This window comes from Mus musculus, chromosome 10 (assembly GCF_000001635.26).
Source record: "Mus musculus strain C57BL/6J chromosome 10, GRCm38.p6 C57BL/6J".
Taxonomy (NCBI): domain Eukaryota; kingdom Metazoa; phylum Chordata; class Mammalia; order Rodentia; family Muridae; genus Mus; species Mus musculus.
In genome coordinates, this window is record NC_000076.6 from 47,010,083 (window position 1) to 47,035,011 (window position 24,929).

Here is a 24,929-nt window from a genome sequence, read left to right on the forward strand (position 1 = left end):
AAACCAATACAAGGATGGGAACCACGCCCTAGAAAAAACAAGAAGATAATCCCTCAACAAAACTAAAAGAAGACAGCCAGAAGAACAGAATGCCAACTTTAACAACAAAAATAACAGGAAGCAACAATTACCTTTCCTTAATATCTCTTAATATCAATGGACTCAACTCCCCAATAAAAAGACATAGACTAACAGACTGGCTACACAAACAGGACCCAACATTCTGCTGCTTACAGGAAACCCATCTCAGGGAAAAAGACAGACACTACCTCAGAGTGAAAGGCTGGAAAACAATTTTCCAAGCAAATGGACTGAAGAAACAAGCTGGAGTAGCCATTTTAATATCGGATAAAATTGACTTCCAACCCAAAGTTATCAAAAAAGACAAGGAGGGACACTTCATACTCATCAAAGGTAAAATCCTCCAAGAGGAACTCACAATTCTGAATATCTACGCTCCAAATGCAAGGGCAGCCACATTCATTAAAGACACTTTAGTAAAGCTCAAAGCACACATTGCACCTCACACAATAATAGTGGGAGACTTCAACACACCACTTTCATCAATGGGCAGATCGTGGAAACAGAAACTAAACAGGGACACAGTGAAACTAACAGAAGTTATGAAACAAATGGACCTGACAGATATCTACAGAACATTTTATCCTAAACCAAAAGGATATACCTTCTTCTCAGCACCTCACGGGACCTTCTCCAAAATTGACCATATAATTGGTCACAAAACAGGCCTCAACAGATACAAAAATATTGAAATTGTCCCATGTATCCTATCATACCCACCCTTAATATGGGTTTTAACAATTATTGTAGCATTAACTAGTACTTATTGTTTTTTTCAGTACTTATTAAAGCATTTTTGTACCTTTGTTTACTTTGATTCATTGTTAATATTTTTTAAATTATGAGCAACTTTAAGTATGTTGTGAGTATGTGTGAGTGTATGTGTGAGTATGTGTGTGCATGTGTGTGTGTGTGTGTGTGTGTATACAAATGCATGTGCTTGAAGCGGACATTAGATCCTCTGGAGCTAGAGTTACAGGCAATTGTGAAACAACTAATATGGGGGTCTAAGTACTGAATCTGGGTCCTCTGGAAGAGCAGTATTCAATCTTATCTGCTGCTCCATCTCTCTAGTTCCTCCTACACCTTAATTACTTTTAATGCTTTATTCACATCAGTACAGAATGTATTTATTTTACTCTCTGGGTTATTATCCAAAACTATCCTTATTTATATTATTATACAAATAGTCATCTTTATCACCTTCTGTACCTCATACTGTCACCATCCTTACTGTTGTGTTATCCATATGTTCATATGCTCATTGTATAGTCTTTTCTATTTATGATTTTGTGCTTTAATTTATTTTTCTTTTTACATCTTGAGAGATCTTGATCTCCCCATGTAGCTTTTACTGACATGAGCCATGCAATCCTCCTGCCTTAGCCTGTAGATAATCAGCATTGCTTACTTATATCACCTCCTTCAGCCATCCTTGATGGTTTTGCTTTCATCTTCCTTTTTATAATATCCATTCTGAATTTGGCTATATTTGAGTCACCATTTTATTTCCAATTTTATATTTCAACTTCTTTTACTAATTATGAATATCAGGTTGCCATTGCTTCTCCTCATTGGCTAACATTTTGAGTTATGATTGTTTGCTATATGATTCAGCTTTTCTCTGTTTGTTGTTATTGTTTTTTTGGGGGGGTTATCTCTATATAAGTTAGTGTATAGTCTGCTTCTATTGCCTCTGGTAACTAGTTGAGTTTAATGACCCACTGGGTATCTGTTATTCAACTATGTTCACACATCTGTAGATTAATTTTGTAGTTATCCCTCTAAGCTGATCTGGATGTTTCTCAACAGAGAGGACCGCCATATGTGAGAGGAGCAAAAAGACAAAATGATCTTGAGGTTTAAAAGTAGAACAGAGGAAGAGGATGACACTATTGGAAGACCAGCAGTCTCAACTAACCTGTACACCCCAAGATCTCTCAGACACTGAGCCACCATCAGGCAGCATACAACAGCTGATATGAGGCCCCTGACAGCAGAGGTCTGTGGGATCTGGACTCAGTAAGAGAAGATGTACTTAACCTTCAGGAGACTTGAGGCCCAAGGAAGTGGGGCTGTCTTTTGATGTTGGGTGAGGGAGTAGGGACATCCACTTGGAGGTGGGGGAAGGAGGTATGGGATGTGGAACAGTCAGAGGGTTGATCTGGAGGCGAATAAAGTCCAGACTGTAAAAAAAGATTAAAGAATGTATTTTTAAAATGAGGATATAAAAAAAAAGAGAATAGAATTATGATAAATTCTACCTCATTTACTTAGCCAAATGAAGTTCATATGGCTTTCTGTCAAGCCTAAAGGCATGTTCTGAACCTTGGACTTTCACTGTATATTTTACATAGCAATGTCTGGAATCACACAATTTAAATGATTAAATTAATGATGCAATAGAGATTGCTTTCAAAGGTGAGTCCAGTGGCAAAATGAATTCATTACTTGCCTGCCACTGGCCTTTGTCCAAATAAATATTCAAAAGGTACTATATTGCTATGATTGCCTCCTTGTTCTTTACCATACTTCTATTTACTCTAAGAACAAGGATATCAGCAACTAACTTTGAAATATTTTATTTCATCCCTCTCTCACTTTTACAAATAAGACTAGGAATTGTCTGGCCTAATAAATAAAATAAAGTTCACATCAGGTAAGTTTTCACAACTGACACATAATTCTTACTCATACATGTGAGATAGTCTACAATATGTTTCATTCTTTGAAACATTTCACATACATGTTCCACTAATACATGTATTGTATAATGAACAAACCAGTGTAATTAACATAGCAATTACTTCCATTATTTCCCTGCAGTAGAACCATGAAAGTTCCCCTTTTCATCATTGTATAAGAAGCATGCAAATTCTTCTTTCCATATCTCTGACTTGAAATGGGTAATTTCTTATCAACAGCCAATTCTAACATGTAAGCATCTGCAGTGATTCCCTTTCTTTACCAGGCCCTTTGTACCTGTCCTTTCTCTGACCATCAATCGTTCCTTCTTCTACCTCTGGTAACTGCAATTCTACTTTCAACATCTGAGAGATCAAACTTAATATTTCTAGGTTCTTCAAATGAGTAGCTTCATATAATATTTGTCTTTCCATGCCTGTATTCTGTAGTGGTTGTATATATGTGAAAGACTTTTAAACTTTCTTTCCAGTTTTACATTTGTTCACAAATATTTGAAGAGGTAGAATTATCAGTTCAAGAATATCTCGTAATCTAATTTCAAGTTTACTACTTTTGCAATTTGAAGCAAGCCCACATAAAAAGTGGGGAAAAAAAACCTAAGCTCACAATCTTCTACATCTAATAGATTCACTGAATTAAATAAAATGCAACAATAATATAAGGGAAATAAGAATAGCAAATGTGGTATAGAATGCCAGCACATAGGAGACAGAGCTAGACAGAGAGAGCCACAAGTCCAAAATCAGCCTGTGTCACAACATTATTCAGTAATACAGTTTGTGAGAAGAATTATTAGTTCTTGTAAGAACACTTACAAGGAAAGATGACAAGAATCTTGTGACCTCAGATTTTTCAAAACATAAAGTTGTTCTTGGAACATGTTTTTGTGATCCTCCCTGATATAGTATATAGGACTGAATTAACTTCAGATTACTCATTATTGCTTACAGTTCTTACTTAATATGAAAAACTATGCTTTTGCTATATGCATCCTGTCCTTGTGATTGTGTACCTCTTGAACTCATGAAAAATGTAATCTTCTTTCTCTTAACTCTTGGAGCATAAGTTGTCTGATGTTCTGAATAGAGCTGGCTATTGTGTGGGACTCATTTATCAGCTCTGTTCTCCCAAATTCCACACCCTATAGAGTGGTGACAAGCCTGGTTTGCATAGTGATCGGTAGACCAGTCAGAGCTTCACGGTAAAGCCTTATTAGAAAAAACCTAAATAGTAATTAATAGTAATAATAATAATATGATTACTGATAACAAAACCAAGAAAAGTTAAATGAACTTAGATGAGGACAAGGACCAGAAGAAGTGTGGGAAATGTTATCTACCTAATTATACAAAACAGTGTTTGAAGAATTAGTACCAGTTTCTATATAATTGAACATTGTTAACAGGAATGCTGCATATTTCACTGCTTCAGATTATATTTTTTCTAATATTGTGCCCAGAAAACCATACTACAAAATACTATAAGTAATATACCTTATAAACACAGGTTAAAATACTCCATCAGATTCTAGTAAGCTGGATACATCATTAAATTAAAATGATCATATATTAGAGGCATTAAGGAATAATTCAAATAAGAAAATCAGTCAATATTATTGATTACAATATTATTATATGATAACAATGAAAAACACAAATAATTTAATTGAATTCCTTACTCAGAATGTTGGAATAAATGAAATGTCAAATTTTCAACGTCTGTCTTTACTACATAGGAAGATTCAGACAGCCTAACAGGCAGTGTGAATTCATGTTTCCAAAAACAAAGACTGTCTAAAAAATTTAATAGGAATATAATAATGTTTGACAAAATCAACAGTTTTTATGATAAACATTTAGCAATGGGACTAGGAAAGACTATCTTAAGAAATATATATTTTTAATTTTTTTTATTCTTTATGAATTTCACATTATGTACCCCAGTTGCACTGATCTCTCCCTGCTTTTGTACCTACCCTCAAGCCTTGCAACCTCCCTCCCCAGCAGAGAAAAAAATCTCATTGGGAAAGCTATACCATGCCACAGTGTGTTCCACACAGTATATTCCTTTTGTCCATATTTCCTTGCTAGCAAATATTCATTGCCATGTCTTATTAGTCTGGTACAGGGCCTCTGGCTTCTGTCACTCTATCAGTAATGGAATGTCACTGGCACTCATCTCAAATATCCTGTTATTGTTCTATGCATTGGAGATCCTAGAGCTTTGGATCTGTAGGAATGGCCCCTTCATGCACTTCAGCAGTTCCTCTATGCATTAGATCTTGGGGTGAGCCAATTCAAAGTCCTGAATCTGGGCCTGAGGGGTGGGCACTGATTATCCCTCAAGTTCCATTCTCATGCCATTGTAGTGGCTCATCTGCAACACCTTTGTCAGGACCAGCTTTATTGTGTTGCTCAGTCCAGGTACAGGGCCTGATGTCCTGCTCCCATGACTCCAGGGCTAACTCTCCTGCCTGCCAGAGATAACAATGAGCAAGGGTTGGGGAGGGCATCTCTCCCTAGCACATGCTGCCACAGGACAGACAAATCCTGGGAGTAGCTCACCCATGCTCAGAACCTCAGGTTCCCATCACCTGTACCCCACAGTGTCAAATGTTCATCTCTGAAAACATACACACGTGTAAAATTATATTTACTCAACAGTTCAAATTTAGAAATGGATACACATATACAAATTTGTGCATTCATGCAATAATAATTGATGGGAAAAGACGCCAGTAAGTTTTAAAGAGATCAGAAAAGGCTCTATGGGAGGTTTCAGAAAAGGAAAAGGAAGGGAGAAATGTAATTACATTATTTCTCTCAGTTCCCTTTCCATATACAATATTCTCATGCCTTCATCCCTTTCAAATATATGTGTGTGTATACATGTATATGTAATATATGTATATATAACATATGTATGTATACATATGCATATTCATAAATATGTGGGTACAATCTGCTAAGTCTATTTTGTGTTGAATGTCCATGATTTATTTCAATGCTGAAACCTGGTACTGGACAACCAATATGAATACTTCTCAATGCATGAAATCTACTCCTTTCATTTTCAGCATCCTTTAGTGGCCCATTGATCATGGGGTAGAATTACATGAGCTTTTCCCCTTCCGTGTTTGATTTTCTATTGGTTCTGTACTTGTTCATTTATTCTTTAGGAAGCTATACTATTGAGGTATTTTTCACTTAGCTTCTCTGTCATTTCTAGAAGACGTCTTCTAAAAGAGTTCCTGGTCCTTTGGTGCTTATGATTTAGACCCTCCTTCCTTTTCATGATTGTTCCCTGAATCTTAGGTACAGGGATGGTTTTGTAGTTGTATACCTAGATACTGTGTACCCCACGACTCATTGCTCTCTATGTTTTGACCAGTTGTGGTCAGTTTTGTTGTTGTTGCATTTGTTTTGCCATAGTCTTTGTTGCAAAGAGAATTCTTTTTGGTGAAGGTTAAGGGATATACTTATCCATAGGTATAAAGATAAGAACTTAGTACGCAGTTAGAAATCATAATGGTTTAATAAATAGATAATAATATATTTTCCTCTAAGATCAATAAAATCACTAGCTTTGGGTGTTTGATTAAGTTTTCAGCACTAGTCATGGTATTCATACTGTTGATCATGTGAAAAGTAAACTAAAAGAGCTGTTCATTATTGTCACGCTATCAATGACATTGTTGCACATTTAGGCATTGCTTTTTAAAATATTTTTAGAGATTTATTTATTTTATTTGTATGAGTACACTGCTGCTGTCTTCATACACACCAGAGAAGGCATCAGATATGGAGCAGTGGGCTGCACATTGCTTCTTCTTCTGTCGAGGAAAGGTCTGGAACCCTGGAGACTTGACGGGTGGTGATTTTCACCTACATGGGACAGAAGGTGTTCAATCATGCCACATAGAAACCTTACTTGCATCAAACCTTCCTACATGCAAATAAGGTTTCCCCCAAGCTCTCAGTCAAAGCCAATGAGAGGTACCTGCTGTAGAACCCTGAATCATCCCCCAAACTGTATATATATCCTATCCAGGAAATTAAAGGTGTGTGAGAACTACTCTTTAGTCTGAGCCTTTTGTCCCAAGAGCTGGAACACTTGGGAACATATTTGCTCTCCTGAAGCCTGAGGTTTCACCTGAGGCTCCTCCTAACTCCTCACTGGATAGTCTGCCTCTCATAGGCCCAGCCGGACCCAACTCAGTGTAGGGTGGCTCAGAATCACCAAGTGACCTGGAAGGCACAGCAGAGACTTCACCTCCCTGGCAGCACTCACTTCCCTTTTCTGGAACCCTTGTACCAGACCTGGCCAGAGATCTCCATGGAAAGCCTCTGGTACTCGGGCCCTCAATTGGATACGGTTACCAATGGTTGTGAGCCACCATGTGGGTGCTAGGAATTGAACTCAGGACCTGTGGAAGTGCAGTCAGTGCTCTTAATTGCTGAGCTATTGTTCATAGGCTTCACACATGCGTAATATTATTGGTTACTTTCCTCCCTGGAAGTCTCTATAAAACAGTCTATGAAAGCTGTTGCTCAGAGAGGATATGTCAGGTAATATCAATCTCACTACCCTGTGCCTTTGTCTGAAGTGCATGGTCTTTCTACAAATGAATGGACAAGGATAATATGCTTCATATACACTATGGAGTACTATTAGCTGAAAAGGAAATTAAATTGTAGTTAAATGGGAAGAACAAGAAAATATTACATTTAGTTATATTTAGTGAGGTCATCTAGACTAGAAAGACAAGCACCACATACATTTTCTCTGTCAAATTCTGTTCCTAGCTCCACGTCCTCAGATATGAATATATAACCTGGAGTAACTACAGAAGCCAAGAAAGAAGCAAAAACTGTCCCATAGGCAGTGGTAGAGAAGGGAATGGCCAGAAACAAGTGATATAAAAGAAAAATGAGAAAAATAAGGAAGGGTTCTAATTGGGTTCTAGTGAGGTCAGTGTAGAAGTAGATGAGGGCTGAAGGAAAAAATTAATGCTAAGGGGATGTGAAGAACCACAAGGAATTATACTATTTTTATTTACCCCAAATTAGATTCAATGAACATAAGTGTATACATAATTGTTAATGTATACATTATACACTACATAACATTATACGATATATTAACTTAATTGAACCTCAGTCAGTTGGAGTGACGATACTATTTCCAAGCACCATAGACTATCTGATAAAAAAAAAATCCAGTATCAGGCTTGAGGAAACCCTGTTTTGAGTTCTTACTCAAGACTGCCCAAGAGACTCATAAAGTAATATAGGCTATTCCATTGCACTAAGTTACCTCCCTGAGGTGAAAGTTAAATCCCTATTGCTGAGGACAAAACTACATGCTACATCAAGCATGAATCTTAAGCCTTTCATGCAAGGTGAAAATTCTATGTGACTCTCTATTATCTATTGTCTAGATTCACACAGCTACATGCACCTGCATGCTTCCATACTTTCAGCATACATACAAATACCATACAAGCACACATATGCACAAATAATGCAAAGTTTATTTATTATCTATCTATATATCTATATGACTCTCTTGTTTATTGCCTCTTAATTTATTACACCATGTATTTATCTATCTTTCATAATTATCATCTATCTATATATCATGTATCTATATATCATGTATCTATCTCTCATATATATACATATATATTATCATGTATCTAACCTATCATCCACATCTCGCTATGTATCATATATATATATGAATGAACACATAAAGATATCATTAGCAATCAAATGCCAAGAACTGAAAGAGATTCCTTAGGCAAGCTGAAAATAAAGTGCCTGAGAAGGCTGAGTATCCTATCAATTGAGAAAGAACCAATGGACTGGAAGGTTATGAATGTGATCATGACTGACTGAGAAGTATAATCTTCAATAAAGACAATGGTGTTACTAAAGCTCACACTTGATTAAGTAAATACTTCTTGCTGGAAAATATTAAAATAATATTTATAGAATGTATCTCATAGTACTGATGGGATAGAAAGTTAAGGGTAGCTTAGCACAGATAGAATGAATTTCAAGTTCAATGAATAATGTATTCACTTCCAAATGCAAACCACTAGGCACACATAGACACACACACTTGTATTTGGTGTGATTCCAATTGTGTACAATGTTCTATGTAAGAAGAGATCTATGTAAGTATGTTTAATTATTTTAATTATATTAAATTTAAATGATTTCATTTCATAAGGATTTCTGAATTATTTTTCTTTTTTAATTATGTGTATATTCTTGTGTCTGTATAGGGGTATATGTACATGAGTGGAGGTGTCAGTTCAGGCCAGAATGTGGGAATTGCCTGAAGCTGGAGATACAGGTCACTGTGAGCCACCTGACATGGGTAGTGTGATTGACCTTGTGCCACCACAAAAGCAGTACATGAACTTAAATGTTTTGTCATCTATCCATGCCCATAGTTATTTTAATGAGGAAGACATTAACATGGACACTGAGTTATGAAAAGAAATATTGAATATCAAATAGGATATATATAGATGTGTGTGTGTGTGTGTGCATGTATGCATGTGGACTTAACTTACGTGTCTGCATGCATATATTATGTGTGTGAGTAAATATATCTGTATATACACACAGCAAATTGGTGGAACCTGAATACAACTTAGGGGTTGGACTATAAAGCCCTTGCTAACAGCTTGGCACACTTAGATCAGCACTATCCATCTATATTCCTAGCTTTGAGACTGTTGGAGGTCACTGGCATATTTCCTTGGACACTCATGGCCAAGAATATGTATGTATGATCCAGTGCATTTGGCTTCATATATAGTTTCAATGGGGGCAAGTGGTACATTTATTCATCTTTCAATCCCATTTATAAAGTAGTTAACTGCTAGGTAGAAAGTCATTCGATTTGTCTGAGCAACTGGGGGCTTGCCATTTCTAGAGCTAATTTTAAGGAAGTAGGGGGCAGGAGCAGAACAGGCCACATAACAGCTATCATAGCATTCCTTCATAGAATTACTCGTAACTCCCTCCCTGGTAAGGACAAAGAAACAAAGGTAATGCCATGTGCAAGCTTCACTTCTGTATTGCAGCTTCATGTTAAGGGTGACTCACGCCTCAGGAGGCTTTTGTGGGAAGGAAACCTGTGTGGAATGATTGTAACCTTATTTACTATCTCACTCTGAACTGATGTACTTCTCCTTTAGGATGAGTTTAACTGCCATGGATCTGCAATGGCATGCTAAAATCTCCTATGACAATTGTGCTTTTTTTTTTATCAATTTCTCTGGCTACTTCTATGGATTTCCTTTATACATTTTTCATGAAATGTAATTTGTCAGCTAAAGGTTCATGATCATTGCTGGCTTTTTTGTGTGTTTGTATTTTTTTATCAATAATAAACTATTTTTCTGCACTCTAGGGTATTCACTAGGCTTACTCCTGTATTCTTCCTGATACTAATTTTACCATACCCATTTTCTGCTTAAGTTTGGCTTGACAAATCTATCCTCAGCATCATACTTTTAGTCTATCTTTTAAATTTCGTTGTGTTTGGATACTTTTCAATAGGACATTACTAAGAGATTTTATTACATGGTATGTAATGAAGTGACCTCTAAATGGAAGATATACTTTCCCATATACATATATATGTGTGTGTGTGTGTTTGTGTGTGCCTTGTTTCTTGTATCTATAAATTCTATTGTTTTAGTTATATTTTCAGCTTATATGTATGCCTTTTGTTATAAATGTTAAATGTTTATCTTTGTCATAAAAATAATTTAAGATTATAACTTTAGAAAAATACGAGAGAACAACATTGAGAGAAATAAGAGTTAGGATTTAATCATGATTAGTACTTGTTCATCTTGTGTATGCAACAGTGTGTGTGTGTGTGTGTATGTGTGCGTGCGCATAATTGAATTAAAAAGTTCTTTATCTTTTAGTTTGTTTTGCCATATTAAGTTGATTTTTAGGTTATTCGAACTTCAGGACCTCAAAATGGGGTGAATATGGGGTTTTGAGTCAATATTTATGTTTCACTGGTTAGTCCAAAGTTTGTTTCTTTTTGTGTGTTTTAATCTCAAGTTGTCACACTTTATGCTGCTTTCACAAGGAAAGAATTAAATAACTGAATATGCAATTTTAAAAATGTAAGTAAATATATCTGCACAAAGTTTGTATATTTTATATACTCAAACTCTCTGTATTTGTTACAGTTTTAAATCCTAATGTTTACTTGACATATTTTAGCTCTTTACTAGTTCCATAGATACTTTCAATTTTAAAAAAGATTGAATGCAATTAAATTTGGTCCTTATGGTTATCATTTTTCAATATGTTTATATTTTCTCTATATTTGTTAAATCTTAAAGGCTATTTACTGTTATTATTCAATAAACAGTGATTTTTAAACAAAATATATACAATTTTAATTTTCATATCAATTATTTATAAAATGTCTTTAAATTCTCTGCAGTTCCCGTATTAAATATAATTTGTTACCCAAAAGATGATCATGTGAATATGCCCTGAAGGGTTGTAAACTTTGTTTTGTTTTTTGCTTTTGTTTTTCTTTTTATCTGAGTGTGGTTTTCATTAGGAAACTCGTGTCTCTCCAAGGTTTCTTTTATTCTCTTAAATGTCTTCATTCTTTTCTTTAAATATAGTAATTTGAGTTCATTTTTCTTATGATTCTTCTGCATTTTAAATAATACTTTTCAAGGCTGCTGGCATACTAATTATATTTGAAGTTAATTCCATTCTCCTGTGAGTGGTTGTGAGCAAGGAATGAGTCAGCTCATTTACCCTAAACCTGCTTCCCACCTTAATTTGTAAAATAAAGAAGATCTGATGATTAGGAAGATAAAAGGGAAGCTGGAGCAGAAGTTGGCAAGAGAGAAGGAGAAAATGGAAGAGGGGGAGGATAGAGAGGAGGAGGAAGATGAAGAAAAGCAGAGCAGAAGCACATGGCCTGGAGAAACCACAAGTTCTAAGGGGTCTCATAGATGTGGAAGATGGTAGTGTAGTGGTAGATCTGCCCAATTTAGATGCACAGCATGTAATCATATTAAGTGAATGCTGTTTTCATTGCCAGGACATTTTTGGGAGGAGATTTACTGCAACAAAATGGCACCCAATGTCGTGACTTGAATTCAACTAACCTGAGATAAAAATTCAATGTCCCCCAACCCCTGAATGGCACTTGGGCAGTGACCTAGGCTGTAGCAGTATGGATTTGAAGCTGACTGGGTTTGAGGGGCCTACAGACAACAGCAGAGAGGCATCTATGCTGGAGAGAGCCTTTCTGTGTTTGCTTCCCTGTAGCCTTTGCTCCCCATGCTGCCTCCCCCATCTCCAAACAGGGACACAGACAACTCGGGTCTTTTCACACTCAGCTTCTCCCTGTGAATAAATAGTTGGGAGAAAAGGGTACAAAGGACTCCAGGGAAGGTAATTCATATCTATAAAGAGAGAAATATAACCTTTTGATACTTGAAGAAGGTATAAAGATATATTGCTCTAATAAGTCTTACTTGATACTCATATTCTATCACATGGGCTCCACAGAAATTTTGAATTTAAATCCTGGTTGACAAGCTACCTCTTATAAGCAGATGTAGTATCTAAAGATGTAAAATTTCACCTGCGGTTCAGAACCAGGTAGGGAATATTAGTCACTGACTCCAAGTAGAGAGAGCAGTGATAATCACCTGCTATGAACAGGTATTAATTAATAGAAGTCTGTGACTCTAGGTAGAGAGCATAAGAGATAGATATTATAATAGCTATTAATTAAATAAATGACTGTGGTTCAAGGTAGAGAGCACCCTCATAAGTCTTACAGGATACTCATATTCTGTCTAATGTGGGCTCCACAGGAATTTTGGGTTTAAATTCTTGTTTGACAAGCTGCTTCTTATAAGCAGGTATAGAAAGGAAAGGAAAAAGGAGAGGAGAGGAGAGGAGAGGAGAGGAGAGAAGAGGAGAGGAGGGGAGGGGAGGGGAGGGGAGGGGAGGGGAGGGGAGGGGAGGAGAGGAGAGGAAAGGGGAAGGGAAAGGGGGAGGGAAAGGGGGAGGGAAAGGGGGAGGGAAAGGGGGGAAGGGAAAGGGGGAAGGGAAAGGGGGGGAGGGAAAGGGGGGAAGGGAAAGGGGGGAAGGGAAAGGGGGGAAGGGAAAGGGGGGAAGGATAGGGGAAAGGAAAATAGAAGTGTGAATCAATTGTTTTAAAGATGGCATAATAAAGACTGCAGGAGACATATATTCTGTCTAACATGGGCTCCATGGGAATTTTGGTTTTAAATCCTGACATGAAAAGTTAGAACGGACTAAATAGGATGAAATGTGTGTGATTTTGAGTATTGTGGTGGTTTTATTGTTCCTCTGGGACAGAAGGCAGCTACAGGTTGTCCTGGTTACCAGCTGAAGGATATGCTGATTTTGAAAAAAGGTTTTGTCTTTGTGCTATTGGAAAAGGTGATTAAGGTATTTACACCTTCCAGAGTGATATGGATCAGATTTGATAGATGGAAAACCCCTGAGAACTAGATTCCAGGGAATCAAAAAAAAGTTTATTTTGATTATACTAATTTTTTTTTTGAGATTTATATATTACAGAGTATACAGCCTTGGTGAATTTCATCATCAGACATGCTGAACTGACCTGCCTGAATGTGGGGCCGTGGGTGTGTGGGAAAGAGGAGAGTTGGAGAGTGCCCATATCCCATCAGAGTTCCTGTGCTCTGAGCAGGCAGATGCGGGAGGACTGCTGGACTCTTTCCACGTGGCCCCGGGTGGGCATCTGGCTGTGTGAAGCCACTGACCCCATACTGCATGGGGTGGACAAGGGGCAGCCCCCTGTACCAGGTTCTCAGTGTCTGGTATCCCATGCTGGATATGGCAGAGGAGCTGAGGGTGGCACTTGGCCCTGGAGATAAGGGAAGAAGGGACAGGGGGAAAGAGGTGCACTGGGTGGTACCCATGCAGGCAAGAGTCCTTCAGAGACATTCTATGGTTTTAGAGCTTTATTGTAGAAAGGCAGGGGGAAAGAGAAAAGGGAGAGAGAGAGAGAGAGAGAGAGAGAGAGAGAGAGAGAGAGAGAGAGAATGGCCATGGTCACATAGAGAGAGGGGGGAAGAAAAAGAGAGAGAGCTAGAGAAAGGTGAAAAACTTAGAGAGTAAGAAAAGTGAAAGCTTAAGAGAGAGAGGTAAAAGCTTAGAGAGAGAGAGGTGGGAACGGAAAGAGAGAGAGAAGAAGAGTTAGAGAGTAAGAAAGATGAAAGCTAAAGAGAGCAAGAAGGGGCCAAACAGCCCCTCTTATAGTGGGCTTGCCATCTTGCTGTTGCTAGGTAACTGTGGAGGAGTCTAGCCAGAATGTCAGAATCTTGGGCATTGTCTATGAGATTGCTAGCCACAAGCTTTTCTTGTGGGGGCGGCAACTTCACAGGAGCTGGGGGGTCCAGGAGACATGATTGAACTCCTACCATCCCATGTAGGTGGAAATTACCACCCATAGAGTCCCACAGGGCTCCAGACCTCAGCTCGACTAGAGACCAGACTGTCTGTGTATCGCCCACTGCCCCACACCTGAACTCCTGATGTCTGTTTTTCTTCTGGATCAAGTCAGGACACAGACATCAGAGACTAATACAATCATTGGTATGGCCTTCTTAAAGCAAACTAACTCCCCACTTCCCTACCCTTTCCCTTCTCTTCAAAAATATCCCAACGCCCATATTCAGCTTGAAGAAGTTATGAAGAGTCGTCATCCCAGTTCCCTAGCTTTGGGGTTGGAGGTGGTTAGTATAGGTTGTCTTTAATACTAAAAAATTTGAAGTACAGGGATTAGACCCAGTCCTTCTATTGCTGTTATTATAAACAGATCTGAGATGTTTAAGCCTGTGAGATAAGGGCCAAATAGGAAATTCATGGCTCTGAGTTTACTGTTAGGGGTTTTTTCAGTTATTTTAATTAGAAATGGCTGGGTAGTTAACGGAGAACAGTCTAGATTACTTAACATAGATAGCTGGTTTTCAAAAACATCAGAACTCCACAGAATGTTATGTTTAATGATATTTATTCATTTGTTGTTGAGACCAGTCTGCTCCTGACAGCTTTCCCTGTCTTGGATTCAAAGAAGAAACTGAGCATCTTTGAGTTACTCCAGTTGTGGCAAAACAGCCACTAGGCAAGAATTGACTAATTCATCTACAGACATAATACTGTCCAAAGAAAGGACACAATTACAGGTTAGGACAGCTTGATTCTGCTGAGACAGAGTAGGCTAGTCCTTAATATTCATGTTTCTCTAAGTCTGTCAGATGTAGGCTGAAGACCGATACTCCAATGTGTTGGAGTAAGGGACTGTCTAGGTGATCAGTGGTCTATGGATTGGCTAAGTTTTGGAAGCTGTTTAAGCTTCCTATATATTTTCAGTTAATATCAGTTATTCTTGGATTTCTGATGGGGTTGAAAAACTACATAGTCTCCTAGCCAACTCAGGCTTTTTATTTTGAGAGAAACAGATTTGAGAGGATAGTTTTAGATGGCATTCAATATAAAGCAAAGACATATCCAGATGTAGAATTATAAGTCTTTTAAGTAAGAATAAATGACAGAGGTTCTGTTTAATAAACAAAGATGATGAATTGGGTGTTAGGCCTCTTGTACTTTATAAATTACAAAATAGTAATAGTTATGTTCAATTATATCTGAGATTAAACAGTCTTTTATTGGACAGAGAGGGGGAAATGTAGATAGCCCTGGGACTAATTATATTTGATGTTAATTCCATTCTCCTGTGAGTGGTTGTGAGCAAGGAATGAGTCAGCACTCAGGTGATTTCCTCTAAACCTGATTCCCACCTTAATTTGCAAAATTAAGGAGAGCTGATAATTGGGCAAATATAAAGCTGGAACAGAAGGTGGGGAGAGAGAAGAAGGAGAAAATGGAAGAGGGAGAGGATGCAGAGGAGGAGGAAGATAAAGAAAAGCAGAGCAGAAGCACATGGCCTGGAGAAACTGCAAGTTTTAAGGGGTCTCATAGATGTGGAAGATGGTAGTGTAGTTGTCGATCTGCCCAATTTAGGAGCACAGCATGGAATCATATTAAGTGAGTTATGTTTTCATTGCTGGGGCATATTTGGGAGATTTACCACAACAGAATACTCTCAACATTATTGGGAATACAGTTAAGATATTGTCATTACTTTCTATCCTTTGTTCCATATACAATATTCCTCTATTTTAGAGACTCATCACCTCAAAATTCATTATTAATTTAAAATTGATATTTTCATTCATGCTGAATGAAATACTGAATGAGTCTCAAAGAATCAGGTAAGATTTTCATTACTGTGATGAAGGAGGAGGAGGAGGAAGAGGGGAAGGAGGAGAAAAAGAAGAAGGAGGAGAAGGAAGGAGAAGAGGAATAGAAATAGGAAGGAGAAGGGGAAGAAGGAGAAGAGGAGGAGGAGAAGGAGGAGGAGGAGAAGAAGGAAAAGAAGAGGAGGAGGACCCTAGGAAGCAAGAAAACTATACTTAAAAGGTTCCTAAGACCATGGACACAAGCTGGAAAGCTAATATAGAAAAAATGTTTGTGAAAGCAAGGGTCCAAAGAGAAAAAACAGAATTAAGTTTTATTCTTGAAGATAATTCCAAAATCTGGTAAATTTAAGTTTGTGTTCACAGAACTTCAATAGATATGAAGAAAGGAAGACAACAGAAGTAGTTTAGGGTGTGAAATAGCCCATAAAGAAATTTGAATTTCCTGCATATATGGAATATTAAATGAAGAAATCAATTGTGTGCTGAGGAATGGATGAGTTCCCAGGAGTCTGTGGCATTAGGACTGCGTGTTGCACTCATACAAATTTGTACACACAATTTACATCCAATTCTTATCAGTGAAACCTCATCGCCCTGGTTGTGACTTGCATGGACTGTGTTAATATTTCTTCTCCATCTGTTTGGTAGAAACCTGAATCATGTCTGAAGAATTCTATCAGTACGCTAGAGACGAGAAGGTCTTAAAAATCACATGCCAAGTTAAATAAGCAGCAAGTCGAAGCAACTAATTTGGCAAGCATAGAAGGCACCATATCTTTGAAAAAAAAAATTGAAAAGCCACAGTTCTCTATTGAAGATTTCCCATTTTCCTAACATCTAGAACTAAAAAAATAAAAATAAAAAAATGGAAAAGGAATCAAAAAGGTGAATACATTATAGCAGTTACTTTAAACTTGAAATTTTAGAAAGGAAGATTAACATAGAAGTTGAACATTCAGTATAGAAATTCTACTTCCACTGATACCTGATATTAAATGTATTCTCTGAGGATGAATATCTAAACTGCCAAAATCAAATGTCAAATGTTAGACTATGTTTTCCAGAAGACAATGATAAATAATCTGATCAATTACCTCTTGTCTTGCTTGTTTCTGAAAACAGATATATCTACAGATTTTTGTAACTGTTAAAATTAACAAACATTCATTAAATAGAATCATTGAGAAGATTCTTAACAAATATATAACATCTAATATCTTATTAATATGTAGACTTGATATTATTCATCTCATAAATAACATTAGGCAACATGGCATATTGTAGAGAGAGAAATAGTATTTACATCAATTTATAAGATACACTTCACAGTATCTTAAGGAATAAGAATATTCTCCCAACAACTTAGATTTACAAAATAAATTATGATAAATTTAACAGATCTTTGATAATCATGATACTACTATTCAGCACTAACTAACTATTCAACACTGATATCATATCTAGACAAAATTTCTTTTGTCAAACTATGGAAATATTTTTAAAAATGATAATTGATAACATTACAATTAACTGTATAAACATTACAATGTAATTATCTCCCTATGTTTATTTTCATTGCATATTCAAATCAATCAAGAAACTCCTGGTCCACATTTACAAGACCCCCTATTTCACATATTTTACTACTTTCAATACTTTATACTCTTTTATACTAATTAAGAAATGAGAATTTTACATGTAAAATAACTAATATCCTTTTAAGCACATTTTGCTTTATACAGTCTTATATAAGTGAGTATGTTTTAACAGCTGACTTTTAAAATAATGAGTACATTATTTAAATTGTATCTGTATTTTTCAAACTAAATAATAACAGCATAAGATTATGTATAAAATGCAGGAATGCATAAATCTTAACTGGCCACACTAGGCTGCTCTAGAGAGAAACCTCTGGCATTTGAGAGACAACAGATTTTCACAATGACTAACATTTTTCCAAGTTTCTGATTATTTGCAAAACAATAACCATTTGGGCAGTGGTTAATTGTTTCTCTTCAAACATTTGACACATTCTTCATTACTTTTAGTGAATGTGAGTCTTTTACTAAACCACAATTATAATTAAGACTGATGAAATCATTAGGCTTGATGTAAACATTAAGTTTATCCAAATAGAGTTTGGCAACATTTTAAAGGTCTTCTGTCTGGATCATTCAATGTTTAATTATTTGTTGTGGGTGCTGAATTCCAGCATGATTGTTGTAATTTGTCATTATGCTCTACTCCCATAAGTCACCCAATTTTATTTATATCTGAGTCACAGTCATTAAATATTTTCAAATATTACTTGTTTTTCAAATATTACTTTTTAAAACCATTAGTTCATCTCTTGTATTATAAGCACAGAAGATGTCGAGAAATACAGTGAGTCTAGTCACCTGCTGATTTAACAAGTAATTGTCTCATAGGACAGAGATGAGAACACACCACTTTTCCTGACAATTTTCAAGCATCTTACAGTCTAAATCACATATAAGAGATTGCTGTATATGTAGAGTAAAACACCAAATGTGTACCTGAACCAGGTAGGCTGGGGATTTACTCTTTTGATTTTTTTATTATCATATGTGCTTTGAATGTAGGTAGATGCAGGCCTTTTAATAGTTAAACCCTATGTTTGGAGGTACAATTGTACTTGTCAAATTTGTGTGCCTTGTGAATAATGATTTTATAAAGAATATGGAATCTTGCTAGGCAGAGTTTCTTTTTTTAAGCATATAAGCTAAGCAAGCTGTTACAGTTCTCACTTCAGAGGGCCTTCTGCAGAAAATTCTGACAGGCAGAAAGCTGGGTTTTATGTCTTGGTTTTGTTTTCTAGATGGGAATGCTGAAAGGCCTTTATTCAGTGGAGTTCAAAGTCAAATTTTAAAATGACAATAAACACAAGCACCCTCTTTCAGTAAAGTCTGGTAGAGCTTATTGAACAGTTTGTTTATTATCTGTGCTTCAATCTCCACATTTAATAAAAAGGATCACAGTATGGGATGGCAGCCAATGAGTTCATTTTAGTGAGTGTGTGGACACTTTTCAAAAGTAAATTAAAAACTTTATTTAAAACATATTGCATTCTCCTTTCCAAAGAACTCTGTGATAGAGATAATATTGATATCCTACAATATTTCAGGACATTAAAAAATATCCTTTCTAAACAAACTGATTTTGAAACTAATTGATTTTAAGACATAATTTCAAATATTTTAAATAACTTAGTTTTATGTATACTTTTTGGTTCTTGTATTTATATTTATATTGTTATTAAAGTAGATTCTAATTTCTCATAAAACATATCCTGCGTATTGTTTCCCCTCCCAGTAATTATGTCAGTTACACCCCACCTTCCATGAGAACTAGATCTGTGCCATTTCTGTCTGTCATTAGAAAACAAACAGGTTTCTAAGTGAAAATAATAAGAGGACATAAGATACAATAAAATAAAACATAAGATAAAACAAAGGCAAACACATTGGAACTGGAAAAAACAATCAAGCAGAAGAAAAGGAGCCCAAGAGAATGCTCAAAACTGAGAGGACCACTCATTCCCATACTCAGGAATTCCATAAAAACACTAACCTATCTACCCTAGAAGCTATATATGCAAAACACTTGGTGCAGACACCATGCATGCTCCCTCAGTTGGTATGCGTTCATATGAGCTTTGATAATGTTGATTCAGAAGGGCCTGTTGGTGTCCTCTCTCTCCTCTGGCTCTTATATTCTTTCATCTTTATTTTCTGTAGGGTGCCTTGAGCCTTAAGGAGTGGTATTTGATGGAGACAAACTATTTAGCGCTTACTATTCCAAAGTCTCTCTATAATGTCTGGCCTATCTAGTCTCAGGTTCTTTGTCAAAAAAGCAGTGTCAAGAGTTGATTCTAACTCACACAATATGTACTCACTGATAAGTGGATATTAGCCCCAAACCTAGGATTCCCAAGATATAAGATACAATTTGCTAAACACATGAAACTCAAGAAGAATGAAGACTGAAGTGTGGACACTATGCCCCTCCTTAGAATTGGGAACAAAACACCCATGGAAGGAGTTACAGAGACAAAGTTTGGAGCTGAGATGAAAGGATGGACCATGTAGAGACTGCCATATCCAGGGATCCACCCCATAATCAGCATCCAAACGCTGACACCATTGCATACCCTAGCAAGATTTTATCGAAAGGACCCAGATGTAGCTGTCTCTTGTGAGACTATGCCGGGGCCTAGCAAACACAGAAGTGGATGCTCACAGTCAGCTAATGGATGGATCACAAGGCTCCCAATGGAGGAGCTAGAGAAAGAACCCAAGGAGCTAAAGGGATCTGCAACCCTATAGGTGGAACAACATTATGAACTAACCAGTACCCCGGAGCTCTTGACTCTAGCTGCATATGTATCAAAAGATGGCCTAGTCGGCCATCACTGGAAAGAGAGGCCCATTGGATACGCAAACTTTATATGCCCCAGTACAGGGGAACGCCAGGGCCAAAAAGGGGGAGTGGGTGGGTAGGGGAGTGGGGGTGGGTGGGTATGGGGGACTTTTGGTATAGCATTGGAAATGTAAATGAGCTAAATACCTAATAAAAAATGGAAAAAAAAGAGTTGATTCTATCCCATACTGTGTTTTGATCTTAATCAGATATTGATTTGTTACTCCCACAAGCGTTGTGTCACCATTGCTATAGCATATCCACTAGGAAGGACAGCACTATAGAACAAATGGTATGCGGCTGGATTTGTTCACAGTACCATTCAGTACAAAGGATGCTAGAAAGTAAGGCTAAAGGCTACCAGCTTGACTTCTCTGTGTTCATTCAGCAATGGGGACTTGTTCTCTGCTTGTGTAGAACAATAGTCTCAGAAGTAGCCTGAGTTATTTGGGTATTCTAATTGGACCCCTTTTGGGCAACAACTAATTTAGATGTAACATAATACCATTAATGGACACTTCATTTGGTGAAAAGGGAAGCCCAGTTGGAGCTCTAGTTTTTGATTATTTTTAGTTATTTATTTAAATCACCTTCAAATATGTATCCATTTTTAAAGTTTCAACTTTATCAGGTTTTGGTTCTACCATTCAAATGACCGTTAATTTTATCTGATCCCCAGAATGTTCCTTCCCTCTTCTCCTTCTACCCTGCCCCTCCTCAGTTTATCCTCCCTTTCCAACTTTATGGTTATGTACATATTCTATTATCCTTTCTTAATGATACATGTATCTTCCCCTGCTCAACCTTTCTCTAAACTTAAGTTCTATGAATATACAGACTGTAGCTTGATTGCCATTGACTTAACAGTTAATATCCCTGTAGAGGGAAATAAATTATCATTTTGTGTTCCTGGGTCTGGGTTACATCACAAAAGTTCATCTTTCTAGGTCCATTCACTGACTTGTGCATTTCAATTTTTTTTTTTTATTTTATAGTTGAGAAATACTCCGTTGTGTAAATTTACTACTTTTTCTTTATTTTCTTTCTTTGTTTCCAATTTCAGGCTATTAAGAATAGAGAAAAAAAAGGTATTTGAGCAAGAGTCTCCTTGATCTGATGAAAGGTTCTTTGAGTACATGATCAAGAGTTAGCATAGCTGGATCACGGGGTGGATTGTTTCACATATTCCTAAGGAACTGCCCATTGATTTTCTCACTATAAAATGACTGTATAAGATTGTGCTCCCATCAGCTATGGATGAATGTTCCCCTTATTTTATAGCTGTGCCAGTATGAGTTGTCACTTATTTTTAATGCCCTTAGGCATTTTGAGAGGTATAATTTGAAATTGGAAAGTAGTTTTGATTTGTATTACCCTGATGACTACTCTTTAAATGCTTTGCAACCATTTGAGGTTCTTTTTTTTTTTTAAATTCTCTGTTTATAATAGTATTCTATTTTTTAGTTGGGTTATTTATTTTTGTAATATATAGATTTTTATTTCCTTATATGTTTTGGATATTAGCCCTATATCAAATGTGCAGTTGGTACATATCTTTTTTGCCTTGCTGCCACTTGTCCATTTGATGCTGTCCTTTGCTGTTCAGAAGCTTTTAAGTTTCATGACATACAACTTACTAATTGTCAATCTCAGTGACTATGCTAATGATACAGTCTGTTTTGAAAGTCTTTTCCTGTAAATATCCGTCAGATCTATTTGGTCTATAACATCAGTTACCTCCAAAATGTTTTGTTTTAGATTTTGTCTAGATAACCTGTCTTTGGCAAGAGTGAGATATTGAAATCTCTCACTATCAATGTGTGAGGTAAATATGCCACTTTTATACAGAATATGTAGCGCTTCTGATTATATTTGCTTTGAAGTCTATTTTTTCAAATATTAAAATGATATCACCAGACTGATTTTGCATTCAACTGCTTAAAATTTCTTCTTCAAACTCTTGACCCTGAGGTGCTTTATACCCTTAATATATTGAAGTGTTTTTCAGATGTTTCAGGGTGCTACAGAAGGATTAATCCTGAGTTCACATCCATTTTGCTAGTTTTTTCGTTTTATCGGGTAATTGAATGCATTGATGTTGAGATATATGAATGAGCAGTGCTTGATTAACATTGTGGTGTGTGGGTATTTTTCACGTAAGATGTATTTGTGTGTGTGTGTGTGTGTGTGTGTGTGTGTGTGTGTGTGTGTGTGTGTGTGTTTGTCTTATTCCACTCTGACTTGCTGGTATGAGATTATTTCTTGTGTTTTATTGGGTGTGGTTAAACTTTTTAGGTTGGAATTTTCTTTCTAGCATATTTTGTAAAGCTTGGTTTTAGATAGATATTGCACAAACTTGATTTCATTATGGAATATCTTATTTTCTACTTCGGTGAATTGAATAGAGTAGTCTGTGCTGTCATCTGTTGTCCCTTTGAGTCTGTAGAACATCTCTCTAGGTCCTTCTGGGTTTTAAAATTCTGTTTAGAATTCAGGTGTTATTTTGTAAGGTCTTCCTTTATATCTTACTTGGTGTTTTTCCTCTGTAGTTTTTTGTTTTGTTTTGTTTTGTTTTGTTTTATTTCTTTGTTCCTAGCATTTAATGTTGCTACGAATATTGTGTGCCAAGTGGGATGTTTTATTTTTCTGTTTTAGTTTACTTGTTATACTATATGCTTCTTGTACCTTGATAGGCAATCCTTTAAGTTTTCTTCTTTGATTTTGTTGAAAATATTTTCTGTGCCTTTGATCTTCATTTCTTCTCCTTCCTGTATTTATATTATTCTTAGATTTGATCATTTCATATTCTTTCAGTTTCCTGAATGGTTCATGCCTAGATTATTATTATTTTTAACATTTTCTTTGACCAGTGTCTCCATTTTTTTCTATTGTTTGTTTCTTCATTGTCTGAGACGCTCTCTTATATTTCTTGCATTCTGTCACTGAGGCTTCCTTCTGAGGTTTCTGTTTGAGTTCCTAAAATTTAATTCCATATATATCTGAGTTTGTGTTTTCTAGGTTGATTCTATTTCCATTTTCTAGTCCTGGACTCTCCTATTCATTTACTACTACTGTTTGTCTTTTCATGGACTATTAAGAGATTGTCATTTCCTCATTAAGATCCCATATCATATTCATGGAGGATATTTTAAGGTCTTTTTCTTGTTCTTCAGCTATGTTACAAGTTTCAACTCCTACTATGGTAGGACTGCTGGACTCTAATGGAGATATATCTGCAGTTAGGTTATCTGTTTCTCTGGCTGGAGTCAGTATTTTGACATGGAACAGCGATAAGTTTGAGCATGCTATGAATGAGGTTTTCCTGTAATTTTTTGAGGTATTTTTGTGTTTCCTCTTCTGTGTTCTCCTGTATTTCTTTAAGGGAGTTATTTTTGTCCTTCTTAAAGTCCTCTATCATAATCATGAGATGTGATTTTAAGTTAGTGTCTTGCTTTTCTGGTGTGCTGGGTATCCAGGGCTTACTGTGGTAGGAAAACTAGGTTCTGATGATGCCAAGTAGCCTTAGTTTCTGTTGTTTATATTCTTGCCCTTGCCTCTTGCCATCTGGTTATCTCTGGTGTTAGCTGGTCTTGCTGTCTTTGACTATGGTTTGTCCCCCCTGTAAGCCTGTATGTCAGTACTCCTGGGAGACCAGTTCTCTCTGTGAGGATTTTGGGTATGGAGAGCTGTGGCACAGGGTCAACTCCATGGTGCAGATAGAAACCAGAAGGATCCTGACCTCAGCTATTCTTAGTTCCTGTGTTCTGATGGCACTGGGAGGGTCCCTCTTGGGCCAAGAATTTGAACAGAAGTGGTGATCTTACTTGTGGGCACTCCCCAGCTCCCTCGTGCTGTGGCGCAGAGGAAAACTGGAAGGCTCCTGTCTCACGTTGCTCCTCGGTTCCTGTGTACTGAGGGTTCTGGGCAGGTCCCTCTGAGCAGAAGTGGTGGTCTTACTTGCGCTTATAGGCTTGTCCAAACTCCTGGGAGGCTAGCTTTCTCCCAGTGGTGTTTAGGTATGGAGATTGTGGCACAGCATCAGCTCTGGACTCTGTGGCACAGGATCAGCTCTGGGTGCAAACAGAAACCGGAAGGCCGAAGGGATGATGCTAAATCTCAGTTGTAGTAATCTGTTAAGCTTACCTTGAGAATTTTAGAAAATATAATGAAAATCATGGGCACACACATCTATATGCAGCCCATCCCGCTTCCCAGGGATCAATCATTTACAGGAAGAGGATTTTAAATTCCTCCAGCAATTTCTTTTCACTCACAAAGCAGGGGAAACTTAAAGTAGCATTACTGATGTTAGAAAATATTTGATACTATACTCACATAAGAAATGTTAAGGTACACAAAGTACAAT

General features: G+C 36.8%; 1 long non-coding RNA gene across 1 annotated transcript; it reads right to left on the reverse strand.

Annotated features, from left to right (window-relative positions):
• Window positions 1-1,643: 1,643 nt before the first annotated feature.
• Window positions 1,644-24,700, reverse strand: Gm35552. The gene is made up of 3 exons (XR_003948867.1): window positions 24,388-24,700; window positions 6,571-6,671; window positions 1,644-2,267 (listed from the first exon to the last, which is right to left on the reverse strand). It is a non-coding gene; the product is annotated as a predicted gene, 35552 (long non-coding RNA).
• Between the last annotated feature and the right edge of the window lie 229 nt (window positions 24,701-24,929).